A 15,218-nucleotide genomic window follows, 5' to 3' on the forward strand; every position below is an offset into this window, starting at 1 on the left:
ACTGACTTGAACAGTCATGAAAATAAAGATTGAAGCCACAGCTGCATTAAAATGAATGGAAGGCATCAGAAAGACTCAAAACACAGGGAGAGGTCTGACAAACTTATTTCCCAGAGAAACGCAGACTGGGTTGGCAGTGCAGCTACTGTGCCCAGCCTTGCCAAGACACAGGACAGAGAGAGAGTATTTTGAGTCAACAGAAAATAAAAGAACAGGGCAGAAGGCTGAAATTCTTCATAAATGCAAGCAGAGAAAGTCAGTTTTGCGGTCCCTAAACACGTGATCTGAACTTGGAAAACAAGGCCCAGTCATTCAAGGCAGGCCAAGACCATTGTTCTCATCAAACTGAAGACAGAAGATACATGTAACACAGCATGAAGTTGGAGACTGGAATGTTCTTGCTTTTCACCAAGGGAGTTAGAGAGATGATAACCTTAGTGGGAAGAAGGCGGTACTCTGAGACCATTCTCCCCACCTCGCATTGTGCTCATCTGCTGGTAATTTTCCCAAACGGAGAAAGCTCACACTGGCCTCTTGTGGGTGGTGCCAGGCGGAGCCACCTGATATAGCCTGACCAATCAGATCATTTATCCCCTATAAAATATAGGTTTACCTATACTGTTCACTAAATCCCATCTCGCCTAAGGTCCAGAAATATAACTTTTGGTTGTGATGTCACAGTGGAATAAAACCTCACTACCACACTGTAATTTGTTGAGTGTGCATTTGGAAGATTCGGAAATCTGTGGGCCTATCCCTGCTTTTCAATGCTATTAATAAAAGCAGTAATTTGTCACATTTCTGGGCTCCTCTGTTTCTCTGGCACAGGGGATTTTGCTCGAGCCAACCTCAGGTTTTTCATTCTGCTTCAATCCAATATGTAAGTTAGTAGCCAATCCACAGACTCCCTTTTACACAGATATTTACACCTACGCCTAGGGTGTGGTACATTCATGAGTGGGAAAAAAATAAGACAAAATGGAGTATTATTACTTTAGAGGGTTTTATTATTTAACCCACCTTAACTCAGAGAAGGCTGGCACCAATGGCAGTGTTGGCACTTCAAATTCAACTTTTACACCAACTTAATTTATGTGTTTGAAAACCAATTCAAATGGATACAATTGAAAACATTGTACATCATGGTTATCTGATCAGATGACATTTTAGAGCATATTTATGTTGTCAAATACAGTACATAAAGAATTATAACTCACTATTTAAATGATCTACATTATGTAAAAACAATAATTCTTACTTTGCTATTGTTGCCTACACCTTGACATATATAACCACTTCTGCTAGGCCATGTACCTTGTTAGCAGCAACTATTTTTACGGAACGTGCCATATCATTATACAACTCCCAAACATTGTTGTTTCTTCTACAATAAGACACATAGTGACATCCTTCGACATGCATTATTACTGCACTATTAATGCACCTAGAGCATACATGATACCCGTTACTGATATTTCATTTGGAAAGTCAGTGACATTGCTTTGTCGAAAGTGCCCCAATTCGGGGCTCGATTATGAGGTGTGGACCAGGCTTGGTGGTTATTGTCATATGTTTCTTGCAGTTCAGTGAACATTGCCTATTTATGATTTTAGATGCATTTTTCACTGCAAATTCAAAGTCACGCTGCAGGTCATTGGAGTTAATAGGCCAAAATACACCACAGTGTTCTCCATTATTTTGGCAAGATCGGGTTTGTCAAGTAAATGTTTCAATTGAACTCGGAACATCTTTCAAAACCATCTGAATGATATTTCCAACATAGTCCTCAGCATTCAAGCATATAATCTCACCTGGAAGGTTGGTGCATGGGACCACTTCCATTAACAATTGAGCTCTCTTTTTATATGTACTTTGAATAGGCCCATGTTTAACAAAATACTGAAACAAATTGAGAAGAGAGTTTCAGGAATTATTGATGATGTTTCTGTATGATGCATAGTCAACATAGATGCTGGATAAACTGTTCAAAAGAGAATCAAATGGGCATGTGTTATATACCTTGTAAACCTTAGGATCTATTCTTATTGGGTTTAAACAGCTTCCATTTCTGTTTCAAAATCAGATGTAGTGCCAAGCAGATGTGTTATTCCCCGTCAGTGTTCTTCTTGTCGAAGCTCCATCAGATTTCCTTCTGTGGATTGTATGTCTGAAGTGCTGCTGTTTTAAAACGTTTTTCCCAATGGCAGTCCATTATCTGTCAACACCAGCGCATGTGGATTAACTTCCTTTTCTTTTTCTGACATCATCCGTTTTTGGATTGGCCAATATTTCTCTTCTGAAGATGTGTTCATACCATCTCTCTTTTGAATTGTTTCAGAACTGTTTGCAGCTGCTATTTTAGTGCTCCATTTAAGGGCCATAAAATGACATGCAACAAATTTGTCAACTTGCATTGGTTTAGGGTTGTGTTCTAGGATTCCATTTTTCAAGAGGCCAAATTCCCCCTCAACTGAAGCTGAAGAGGCTGATTTGTTTGGCGATTGAAACACTGGTCGCATCACTGATGTCCAGATGGGGAAAAACTTGATCAGATAAAGTAGTTTTTCTGAACAATTTGGACAGAAATAAGAGTTTAGTTTATCACCAATTTCTAGGAATGTTTTGCTGCTTCATGAGCAATGTCATTCACCCACCCGGACAATGATTGCGAACAATGGATTTCTTCATTAACAGGAAGTCTTTCAGGAACATCCTTATCATCAATAGTAGCATCAATAAACTCTAACTCCCCACTTTCAATGCAATGACAAAGGTATAACTTTGATTTTTCACATTCTGATATGTTACCTACAGCAACCTTACCTCTTGTTTCACATCGAGCAAGTATTAGTGTACTGAGAAGTAGACGCTTAAGAATGTGAAATGATTCACAGTTGACCATAAATCCAACACATCTAATGTAGAAATTCCTAACAAGTTTTGCCTTTTTGGGATAGCACTTCCACCGGCAAACAGTATTAATTAGATGGGCCACATCTAACCTAATATAGCAGGTGGGGGTTTCATTGTTCAAGCTACATAAGATTGACATGCAATTCTTTAAATAAGTGTTAAGGCTGCATTCATTTAGAGCACGTGATAGCGCTCCAAGTAAGGCATAAGAGACGTCACAGACACATTGCTTAGGCAATTTCTGTGCATCTTTCAGCCATTTTTCTATCCAAAAAGTGAATGTAGGAGTATCTTGGCATTCACTTAGCATTTGAGACACAGATATTTGAGTATTCTTGCTATTGATTACAATTGTGTATACAAAAAATATGAGCAGACAATCCATGTGTTAGCTTTAATTTTAGTACCAAACTGCCTGTGCCATCCTCTGCAACTTTAGGGAAAGATTGCTTTGAACAATACCTTCTAAAAATGTATATTTGTTCTTTTGACCAGTAATGTATAAAAAATGCATCATAAGAGATGGTATGAATGTCCCCGGTTCTAGGTTAAAAGTTAGAAAACAAAAGGCTCGAAAGCCTTTTTTTTTTTACAGTAAAATGACCGAAAAAAAAGGGTCGAATTTTTTTTAAAACATTTTTTTATTGGAGGGTCCCCCCAACCCCCATTTTCTTTTTATAAGAAAGTTTTTTATATCTGCTAAACTAAAAAATTTATAAATAAATAAATAAAAAACATGTCGATCCTTTTTTTCGGTCATTTTACTTTCAATCAAAAGGTCATTCGACCCTTTGCATTCGAACATTTGACCAGACACCAATGTCTCCTATATACACCTGAGTACTTTTCATCTCTGCAAGAGCCAAAACAGGTCTTTTATCTTGGGTGTATCAAATGTCTTGTTCATTGCTTCCTGCCTGGCATCCTGACAAATTCTCAGAGATGGTATGTTGGGTGGCTCTCTTTCTGCAAACGTTATTTCCTTATCAAGTTTTTCTCCCCTCCAGTTGCACGGCAATGTCTTTAACATTTCTTCTCCAATTCTACGTCTTTTCTCACCTCTCAGCTGACTTTTCCTTGAATGTGGTATAGCCCTTGTGTCTGGTGCCCTTACATGAAGTATTAGTGGGTTGCCAGCATCAGGTTTCTCTTCTGCAGAAACATATATGAATGCTTTGCATTCTATGCAATGCCCCATTGCAGTGATAAATCTTCTACTCTGATTATCGCTCACTCGAACCTTGTTCCTCTTAAGAGATAATGCACATGGAATTCCATGCTGCTTATGAAGTTCATCTGGAATTGCTGCACTCCACACATTTTATTTTAGCACACTACGCCTTTTCTTGCATTTTCCTTCACTATAAATGACGGTATTAGGCTTAATCTCCATGTACTGTTCATAAGGTATTGATATCTGCCATATGACGGATAGCTTATTTCTATTTTACTGTTCAACGCTGCTCTCTGAAGAGTCCTCATACGAACTACTTGAGTCAGATGAGATCTTGTGCAATATTTCTTGTGATTTTAAACTCTAGGAGCAGGACGTTCTGCAGATCATGTCTATTTTGATATACATAATCATGGATCTGTTTCCGTTTCAAAATATACTTAAAGGATTCATGAGAACAAACTTCCCTCCAAACAGGTTCCGAAGCTACCTTTAACTCGCCATTAGCAGTAAAAATGCCAGGATAACCTTTCAAGACTTCTTTTATGGTCTCAGAAACAATGGCAGGTTTTCGAGGCATCTGGAAGTAAAATAGGAATGTGGAAAAAACATTTCTTAGTTTAAGTGAAAATATATAATAATATTATTTTCTTTAACGTTTGATTCTATTTGTACACTTTTGATGACATGAAAATACAGTATAATGTAGGCCTCATGGCGGCTAATTCCTGTCGCTTCCATCTTACATACTTTTTGCTGCAGAGGGAAGGACCCCATTGTTGAATGAGCCATCACCTGGGTTGTTCTAATTTTGCAGAATACATCAGTCAGTGATCCACTATTTACCCATTTATGGGGAGCCACATGGAGAGCATCCATGGCACTTGTGCCACAAATGGAATCCATGGAAACTCTTTTGAAGGCAGCCCTAGAGGGTATCATCTCCTTTGCTATGCAGCTAGCCACACCCTTGCTTAAATACCATTCATAACATTTTAACTCAACTTTCGTAGAAGTGATGTGTTCTTAAGACATTAAAAAAAAAGTAAACATACAATTGTGTTGCAAGTTACTCAGGGTTCAATGCAGCACAATGAAGCAGGAAAGACCTTACCTTCTTGGTTTCACTGTAAAACAATGCTCTGAACAAAAACAGTAACTCATGATTTTTGAGCACTTTGTGCTAATAATTTTTCAAACTTTGTGGCATTAACATTACTTCAACTTCGCATTGTAAACCTTTCCGAGCCACTTGATATTTTTCTAACCAATGCTGGAGGAGGTTTGAGGAAATTAAAGTGTAAGCAAGGAGAGATTAATTACCTCAATCAATTAACTAGGTGGATGCAGCAGTGTGCCGTTTCTCTTCCCTCAGCTAGGTAGCAAAGGTAGTCCTTGTGTTTTTTAGGGGGGTGAGGGTTGCTAACTAGCTCACTACGGGTTAGTCCCCCTTAATAATTACTTATAACTCCTATTCTGTAATGGATCTAACATTGAAAATGATTGATCATACGGATCTAACAAAGATCGAACAAATGTCAAACGTTTTTGTACTATTATTGATTGAGGGGAGATGGCTAGCTTACTACGGGTTAGCCCCCTCTAAATAAATGCCTATAACTCCTGTTCTGTAGCAGATCTAACGTTGAAAATGGTTGATCATACCGGATCCAACAAAGATCTAACAAATGCCATATGTTTTAGTACTATTTTTGATTGGGGGGTTGACTAGCTAACTACACGTTAGCCCCCCCCCTTAATAATTGCTTAGAACTCCTGTTCTGTAATGGTTCTAACGTTGAAAATGGTTGATCATACGGATCTAAAAAAGATCGAACACATGTGAACTGTTTTTGTACTATTTTTGATTGTGGTGGTGACTATCTTATTACGGGTTAGCCCCTTCTAAATAAATGCCTATAGCTCCTGTTCTGTAGCGGATCTAACATTGAAAATGGTTGATCATGCGGATCTAACGAACATCTGACAAATGGCATACATTTTGGTAAATTTTTTGATTGAGGGGGGCTGGCTACAGGTTAGCCCCCCTTTAAATAATTGCTCATAACTCCTGTTCTGTAGCGGATCTAACTTTAAAAATGGTGGATCTTACCGGATCTAACGATTATGTATTGAAATTAATGACTTGTTTTGCCAAATTTAGTTGACGGGGGCCAGCTCCCCTCCTTTGCAGCCATTATTTCTGCGCCTATGTGTGATCTAACAAAAAAATGCCTGATCATGTTGAATCTAACATATATCTAAACAATGACATCGAATTTTGTCAATTTTTTGGTTGAGGGGGGCTAACTGACTACAGGTTAGCCCCCCCTCTAAGAAATTGCTTTTAACTCCTGTTCTGTAGCAGATCTAACATTGTAAATGGTTGATCATACCTGATCTAATGAAGATCTAACAAAAGACATATGTTTTTGTACTATTTTTGATTGGGGGGGTTGACTATCTTACTACGGGTTAGCCTCCCCTCTCTAAATAATTGCTTATAACTCCGGTTCTGTAGCAGATCTAACGTTGAAAATGGTTGATCATACCAGATCTAATGAAGATCTAACAAATGACATACATTTTGGTGAATTTTTTGACCGAGGGGGGGGGGTGGCTATGGGTTAGCCCCTCCAGCCCCCCTCTAAATAATTGCTTTTAACTCCTGTTCGGTAGAGGATCTAATGTTAAAAATCGTTGATCTTACCGGATACAACGAATATGCATTGAAATGAATTACTTTTTTGCCAAATTTAGTTGAGGGGGGGCCAGCCCCCTCCTTTGCAGCCAAATATTTCAATACCTGTGTGTGATCTAACAAAAATAAAATGCCTGATCATACCGCATCTAACGTATATCTAACCAATGGCATCAAATTTTGATAATTTTTTGGTTGAGGGGGGCTAACTAACTGACTACAGGTTAGCCCCCCCTCAAAGAAATTGCTTTTAACTCCTGTTCTGTAGCAGATCTAACGTTGTAAATGGTTGATCATACCGATCTAATGAAGATCTAACAAATGCCATCAGTTTTTGTACTATTTTTGATTGGGGGGTTGACTAGCTTACTACGGGTTAGCCCTCCTCTCTAAATAATTGCTTATAACTCCGGTACTGTAGCAGATCTAAGGTTGAAAATGGTTGATCATATCGGATCTAATGAAGATCTAACAAATGACATACATTTTGGTAAATTTTTTGATTGAGGGGGGGCTAGCTATGGGTTAGCCCCCTCTAAATAATTGCTTATAACTCCTGTTCTGTAGCGTATCTAACGTTAAAAATGGTTGATCCTACCGGATCTAACAAATATGCATTGAAATGAATGACTTTTTTCTCAAATTTAGTTGAGGGGGGCAGCCCCCCTCCTTTGTAGCCAAATATTTCAGCACCTGTGTGTGATCTAACAAAAAATGCCTGATCATACCGCATCTAACGTATATCTAACCAATGACATCGAAATGTGTTAATTTTTGGGTTGAGGGGGGCTAACTAGCTCACTATGGGTTAGCCCCCCTCTAAATAAGTGTGTATAACTCCTGTTCTGTAACTAATCTAATTTTGAAAATGGTTGATCATACCTGATCTAACGAAGATCTAACAAATGCATCAGTTTTTGTACTATTTTTGATTGAGGGGGGAGGTGACTAGCTTACTACAGGTTTGCCCCCCTCTAAATAAATGCCTATAACTGTATCGCTCACCTGACTCCCACGGAGGCGCTGGCCTGGTTCGCGCTGCTGTGACCTCTTCTAAGGTGATGTGCAGGGTTCGGAAGACGGACTGGACCGGGCCCCCCAAATCTGGCTTGTCTGGCTCGCAGAAGTATCCTTCTGTAGGCGAAAATAGGGGATTAACTGTCTGCGGGGTAATGCAATCAGCCTCCCACTTTCCCGTCTCACCCTCCTCGAAACCCTTCTGTGATTCCTCGTAGCGTCTCACCTTAGGGTCTGGAAGGACGAGCTCTCCATCCTGCTTCTGATGCAGGGGCGCGTTGGTATCCAGTTACTTCACTGGATTTTCAGATTGGTGAGAACCAAACTTGCTTGGCTTCCAGGTAAGTTTTTTGATAAGAGGTTCCCCTTGTGTCCATGCATTAATGTACTAATGCTAGTGTCTTTTTCCCCATAGGGCCCGGGGTACGGAATGCCGGGGAACAGGCGCCGACCCGAGATGAGAGGTGAAATCCTTGTAGAAATCAGCTAAGTCTTTAATGAGCGTTTTTTTGGTAATGTCTTTTCATTCGCTCATTAACGCTGATGTCTCTTTTTCCCCTTAGGGGCCGGGGTCCGGAAATGCCAGGATGCGGCGCGGACCCGAAATGAAGAGGGAATGAATCAACAGGTAAGTCTTAACATGGAGATTTAGCTTTCCTTATTCCCTTCTCTCTCTCACCTTTTGTTCTGGTCTTTTTCTCCCTAGGCGCTGGGGCGTGACTGCGAATCCGGATGATCGCTGCTGAACATGGAGGCGCCCTGTAAAGGTGAGTAGAATGCGGCGCTGCAGCGATCGACGCGATGAGCTTTTAAATAAAAGTCTTCCTTTTCAGGATTGTCGGCGAGATGTCTCCGGGATGCGGATTTAGCAGGTAAGGACTTTTCCTTCTTCTGTTCTCTTCTTCTCTTCCTTTGCAGGTGATCCAGGATGCTGGCAGGCGTGGCAGAAGTCAGGATGCAGGAGCAGACACGGTGAGCGTCCAGCTGCTAGATGCAGAACAACGCGAAGCAAGTGTGGCTGTTCGGGTGGGGTTTAAATAGCCTTGGAAGAAGTTCCAGGTATGTATCCTTCCCCGACCACGCCCGGATGGTAAATTAGTCCCACAGGTAAAGTAGTTCCTTTCAGGCCTCAAGGAGGCCGGGATCCTGCAGCATGGTCTGCATCAGGTAAGTGCACCCAAGAACTTCCATAATGAGCCTGGTGCCTATGGCGCCAGGACTGATGTCTTTTATGAGCCTGGTGCCATAGGTGCCAGGACACTGTCCAAAGGGCCCCTATATGGGGTTGCTGGGTCCTTCCTTGGGGACTGGATGTCCGCTTTCGGGGATGCAGGGCTTGAACCGGCTCCCCCGGGGCGGGCATCATGACAGCACTCACCCCCCAAGGCCCCTCCCAAGGTTGTTCCCCTGCGGGGGTTTTGGTTTGTCTGGGAAGAGTCGGTGGAATTTCCTGACTAATCGAGGTGCATGCACATGGTCGCTGGGTTCCCACGACCTCTCCTGAGGTCCGTACCCCTTCCAATCAATTAGGTAGAACAGTTTTGACCTAAACATTTTTGAGTCTAAAATGTTCTTCACTTCGAATTCGGGCTCCCCATCTATTAGAATAGGTTCTGGAGGTTTGAGTAGTCGGGTTCCGGGTACCACTGGTTTCAGAAGTGACACATGAAAAACAGGGTGAATTTGCATACTAGCTGGTAAATCAAGTTTAACAGCCACTGGGTTAATTATTGCCGTAATAGAATAAGGTCCCAGATATTTTGGGTTAAAAGTTCGAGGCCCTTTGAGTGGTAAATGTCTGGTAGCTAACCACACTTGATCCCCAATGTGATACGGAGGTGCTTCACTCCGATGTAGATCAGCATTCTCCTTGTATTTTCTCTTGGCTTGTTGTAAATGCGTAGTTGCCTCTTTGAAGGCTTGGGTAATTGTAGAATGCAGATGTTCTACTGCAGGCATTCCGAGATTCTGAGGTGAGTCAAGGTTTGAGGTTCGAGGGTGATGCCCAAACAAAGTATAAAAAGGACTCTGGCCAGTTCCAGAGTGTACCGAATTATTATATGCGTATTCGGCTATCCAAAGAATGTCTTTCCAGTTGCTTTCAGATTGCTGTAACATACACCGTAAGTATTGCTCAAGGGTCTGATTTGTCCTCTCGGTCTGACCATCGGTCTGAGGGTGGTGACTGGTCGATAATCTTACGTCGATCTGCGCCATTTGACAACATTTGCGCCAGAAGTGGGAAATGAATTGGCTTCCCCGGACAGAGATTAGTATAGAAGGGAATCCATGTAGCCGAACAATATTTTCGAGGAATTCTTTGGCTAGGACAGAAGCTGAAGTTAAACCTTTCAAAGGAATAAAGTGGGCCATTTTAGAAAACAAATCCACAATTACCAGAATAGTATTGTACCCCGAACAAGGAGGCAGGTCTGTAATAAAATCCATTGATAGGGTGTGCCAGGGTGCTGGCGGTATGTCTAGAGGTTGAAGGAGACCGGCTGGTCTTTTCTTTTGACTTTTATTTTGGGCACAAACACCACAGGACATCACAAAAGATTTAACATCTTTTCGCCAAGAGGGCCACCAAAATTGTCGTTTCACCTTTTCCTCTGTCTTGGCAATACCGGGGTGTCCCTCTATTAATGCATCATGATAACTGGAAATAACTAGTTTGTGTAATTCCTTATGTGGCAGGAATAAGCGTCCTTGGAAATAAGGTAAACCATTATCTATGGTAAAGTCTGATCCCTTTTGTATCCAATCCTGTAAGGTTGTAGGGTCCAGGAGTTGTTTCACTCTGGCTTGAATGTCTTCAAGCGTCTGTAATGAAGTCATGCCTAGAATCCTCTGTTCGGGAATTATTGGTACTGGTTCTGAGTTTGTATCAGATTCTCCCATTCCAATTCGGGATAAGGCGTCTGCTTTGCCATTCTTGCAGCCAGGTCGATAGGTAATCACGAAATCAAATTCACCGAAAAACAAAGCCCATCGGAGCTGCCGCGATGACTGAGCCTTGGCGGTTTTCAAATACTGTAAATTCCGGTGATCAGTGATCACTGTGATGGTATGTCGAGCGCCAAGCAGATAATGCAGCCAGGCTTTAAAAGCGGATTTAATGGCTAACAGTTCTTTGTCCGTGATTGCATAATTAACCTCGGGTGCCGAGAATTTTCTGGACCAAAATGCTACGGGACGCAGTTGGTTGGTTTCGGGATCTCTTTGGGACAGGACAGCTCCCATGGCTAGGCTGGATGCGTCAGTCTCGACGACATAAGGGAGATCTGGACACGGGTGTTTCAATATAGGTGCAGAGGAAAACTTAGCTTTTAAATCCTGAAAGGCCTGCTCGGCTTCTTCAGACCATTCAAAACGTTTATTTTTCCTCAAGAGTGCAGTAATGGGTTGTACCACGCGTGAAAATTCCGAGATAAACCTGCGATAGAAATTGGCAAAGCCGAGCATGCTTTGAACCCCTTTTACAGAGCTAGGTGATGGCCATTTGAGGATGGCATCCACTTTTCTTGAGTCCATTCAGACTCCTTTGGGTGTCAGGATGAAACCTAGAAACTCGACTTCTGTGGTATGGAAAACACATTTCTCCAATTTAGCAAATAGTTTGTGTTGGCGCAGTTTTTCAAGTACTGCCCTGACATGTTTTCTGTGATCATATTCCGAAGAGGAGTACACCAGAATGTCATCGATATATACGACAACACAAACATCGATGAGTTCCCGAAGGACATCATTCATGAAGTACTGGAAGGCAGCCGGCGCGTTACACAATCCGAAAGGCATCACCTGGTACTCGAATAATCCGTATTTAGTACGGAAGGCAGTTTTCCATTCGTCGCCTTCTTTAACTCGTACCAGATGATAAGCCCCCGGAGATCTAACTTGGTGTATATGCAAGCGTCCTTCACCTGGTCAAGGAGTTCAGGGATCAGAGGCAGAGGATAACGGTTTTTAACCGTTATCTGGTTCAATGCGCGGTAATCGATACAAGTTCTAAGGTCGCCTTCTTTTTTGGGCACGAAGAACAAAGCCGAGGATGCCGGGGACTTTGACGGGCGATTAAAACCATTAGCTAGGTATTGATCCAAATATTGTCTCAAATGCAGATTCTCAGGTTCGGTAAGGGCATAAATCCTGCTACAAGGGGGTTGTGCACCGGGCACCAGATCGATTTGGCAATCGTACGATCTGTGAGGAGGTAACGTGTTGGCCTGTTCCTTTTGGAAGACGTCCTGAAAGTCTTGGTATTCCGGAGGTAGTTGCATGGAGGCAGAGGTTACAGATGCTAGATTAATCTTCAGGTTTTCTGGGTAGCAGGTTTGTGTACAATCCGGGAAGGTTATTCTCTTAGCTCGCCAATCAATTCGAGGATTATGTGTCTCTAACCAAGGGATTCCGAGAATAACCTGAAACTGTGGAGCCTTGATTACATCAAACACAACACCCTCCCAATGGCCGTTGGGACCAATAAGAGTCACCTCAGTAGTGGAATGTGTTACCGGCCCAGAGGCAATTTCAGTTCCATCGACTGTGGTAATGACATCTTTGCTGGTTTTAGGACGGAGAGGGAGGTTAATCCTAGAGACCAATTCACGATCCACATAGTTTCCAATAGCCCCACTATCGATGTATGCCTTTATTTCATGCAACCGCTTAGGCTGTTCTGGATCTACGAGAACCATTATCACAATGAAATGCGAGGTCTGAGAGTTAGTTTTCAAGCTCGGCAAGCGGACCCCTACACTTGTCGGGCGGAGTCGTTTCCCGAAACAGAGTCTTCATGGTTTTTATCAGCGGCTCCTAGAGCCTTTCGGGGCGGTTTTGCCGGGCAATCTCGTAGAAAGTGTCCAGAATTCCCACAATAAAGACATAATTTTAACTGCCGCCTCCTTTCACGTTCCTTTTGAGTTAGGGGTCCTTTAACCCCTCCAATTTGCATAGGCTCAGAGACATCAACTCCCTTGGGATTAGCATGGGTCTTGACCAACACCCGGGTCTCAAACCTGGACCGATCTGCTTTTCTGTTTTGAAGTCTGTGATCCAATTGGACCACTAAGTCTATATACTCTATGCATTCTTGGGGCGGATTTACAACTTGGGCCAAGACATCTTTAAGTTCTCCGTGTAGGCCTCGATAAAACAACGTGACTCTTATCCTCTGGCCATCCCGTTTCCACAATTAGTCTATTAAAGGTTACAATATAAGATAGGAGGTCCTGATTGCTCTGTCGCAGGGATAGAAGTTCGTCATCCAGAGCCTGCCCCTGAGAGTTTCGAGCAAATAACCTTTCCATGCTTGCTTGAAACCTTTGAAAATCACGGAGAATCGGGTCATCTTGAGTAACCAGTGGAACTGACCAATCGGCAGCGCAGCCGCTGAGATATGACAATACAAAGGCTACCTTGGTCTGATCATTAGGGAAGGCCCCAGGTCTGCATAGGAAGTGCAAACGACACTGATTCATGAATACGGCGAATCGTTTGGGGTCCCCAGCAAAGCGTTCGGGTGGGGCCAGCGGCATGTTTCCAGGTAGATTAATCTGCACAGGGTTACTGGAAACCACAGGAGCGGGGTTCCCTCCGGAACCGGGTAGAGGAGTTTGCCCAGCTTGACCTTGCAAAAGCTGTCTGGCCATGTCATCAGTTCTTTCCTTTGATATTATTAATTCCCTCCTGAGGGCATTAGTCTCTTGACGAGCGGCATGTACTTCGGCCCGTAATTCCCCCAGTAATTGGGCCAACTGATCAGTCTCAGAACTTTTCATAGCGCCTGGGTGGGAATTTGTAGGAAGGCTTCGCGTTCTGTAACGCTCACCTGACTCCCACGGAGGCGCTGGCCTGGTTCGCGCTGCTGTGACCTCTTCTAAGGTGATGCGCAGGGTTCGGAAGACAGACTGGACCGGGCCCCCTAAATCTGGCTTGTCTGGCTCGCAGAAGTATCCTTCTGTAGGCGAAAATAGGGGATTACCTGTCTGCGGGGTAATGCAATCAGCCTCCCTCTTTCCCCTCTCACCCTCCTCGAAACCCTTCTGTGATTCCTCATAGCGTCTCACCTTAGGGTCTGGAAGGACGAGCTCTCCATCCTGCTTCTGATGCAGGGGCGCGTTGGTATCCAGTTACTTCACTGGATTTTCGGATTGGTGAGAACCAAACTTGCTTGGCTTCCAGGTAAGTTTTTTGATAAGAGGTTCCACTTGTGTCCATGAATTAATGTACTAATGCTAGTGTATTTTTCCCCACAGGGGCCGGGGTACGGAATGCCGTGGAACAGGCACCAACCCGAGATGAGAGGTGAAATCCTTGTAGAAATCAGGTAAGTCTTTAATGAGCTTTTTTTTGGTAATGTCTTTTCATTCGCTCATTAACGCTGAGGTCTCTTTTTCCCCTTAGGGGCCGGGGTCCGGAAATGCCAGGATGCGGCACGGACCCGAAATGAAGAGGGAATGAATCAACAGGTAAGTCTTAACATGGAGATTTAGCTTTCCTTATTCCTTTCTCTCTCTCACCTTTTGTTCTGGTCTTTTTCTCCCTAGACTTTTAAATAAAAGTCTTCCTTTTCAGGATTGTCGGCGAGATGTCTCCGGGATGCGGATTTAGCAGGCAAGGACTTTTCCTTCTTCTGTTCTCTTCTTCTCTTCCTTTGCAGGTGATCCAGGATGCTGGCAGGCGTGGCAGAAGTCAGGATGCAGGAGCAGACACGGTGAGCGTCCAGCTGCTAGATGCAGAACAACGCGAAGCACGTGTGGCTGTTCGGGTGGGGTTTAAATAGCCTTGGAAGAAGTTGCAGGTATGTATCCTTCCTCCAATCAGGTATGTATCCTTCCCCGACCACGCCCGGATGGTAAAGTAGTTCCTTTCAGGCCTCAAGGAGGCCGGGATCCTGCAGCATGGTCTGCATCAGGTAAGTGCACCCAAGCACTTCCATAATGAGCCTGGCGCCTATGGCGCCAGGACTGATGTCTTTTATGAGCCTGGTGCCATAGGCACCAGGACACTGTCCAAAGGGCCCCTATATGGGGTTGCTGGGTCCTTCCTTGGGGACTGGATGTCCGCTTTCGGGGACGCAGGGCTTGAACCGGCTCCCCGGGAGCGGGCATCATGACAGCAACTCCTGTTCTGTAGCGGATCTAATGTTGAAAATGGTTGATCATGGAGGTGGCGCTGTGGAGCAGCCCAAGATGGCTGCCTAGCTCTTGAGCTCCGTGTGGCTCAGGCTGAAATCCGCCATCAACTGCGGTTCCTTTTGCCTGCACTGTCTTATTTTTGGTGGAGCTATTGCTCCTTCTCTTCTGGCAATCTTGTTGCAATCCCGACCCGAATCGGCCCCGGGAAGCCTGCGAATGGGACTTCTGGGCCTACTGGCGGTTGGCGCGCCGAGCCCTGACGGGCGCCTGGCTC

The 15,218-nt window shown here is 43.6% G+C and overlaps 1 long non-coding RNA gene across 1 annotated transcript in view; it reads right to left on the reverse strand.

Moving 5' to 3' along the window:
* Positions 1 to 1,007: 1,007 nt before the first annotated feature.
* The window catches only part of LOC138489046 (uncharacterized), a 68,138-nt gene continuing 53,927 nt past the window's right edge, over positions 1,008 to 15,218 (reverse strand). The window contains exon 3 of the long non-coding RNA XR_011274747.1: positions 1,008 to 2,566. This is a non-coding gene — a long non-coding RNA (uncharacterized lncRNA). The remainder of the gene's footprint in view (positions 2,567 to 15,218) is intronic.

The sequence above is a fragment of the Ambystoma mexicanum genome, chromosome 9 (assembly GCF_040938575.1).
Source record: "Ambystoma mexicanum isolate Mex_15411 chromosome 9, UKY_AmexF1_1, whole genome shotgun sequence".
Classification (NCBI taxonomy): domain Eukaryota; kingdom Metazoa; phylum Chordata; class Amphibia; order Caudata; family Ambystomatidae; genus Ambystoma; species Ambystoma mexicanum.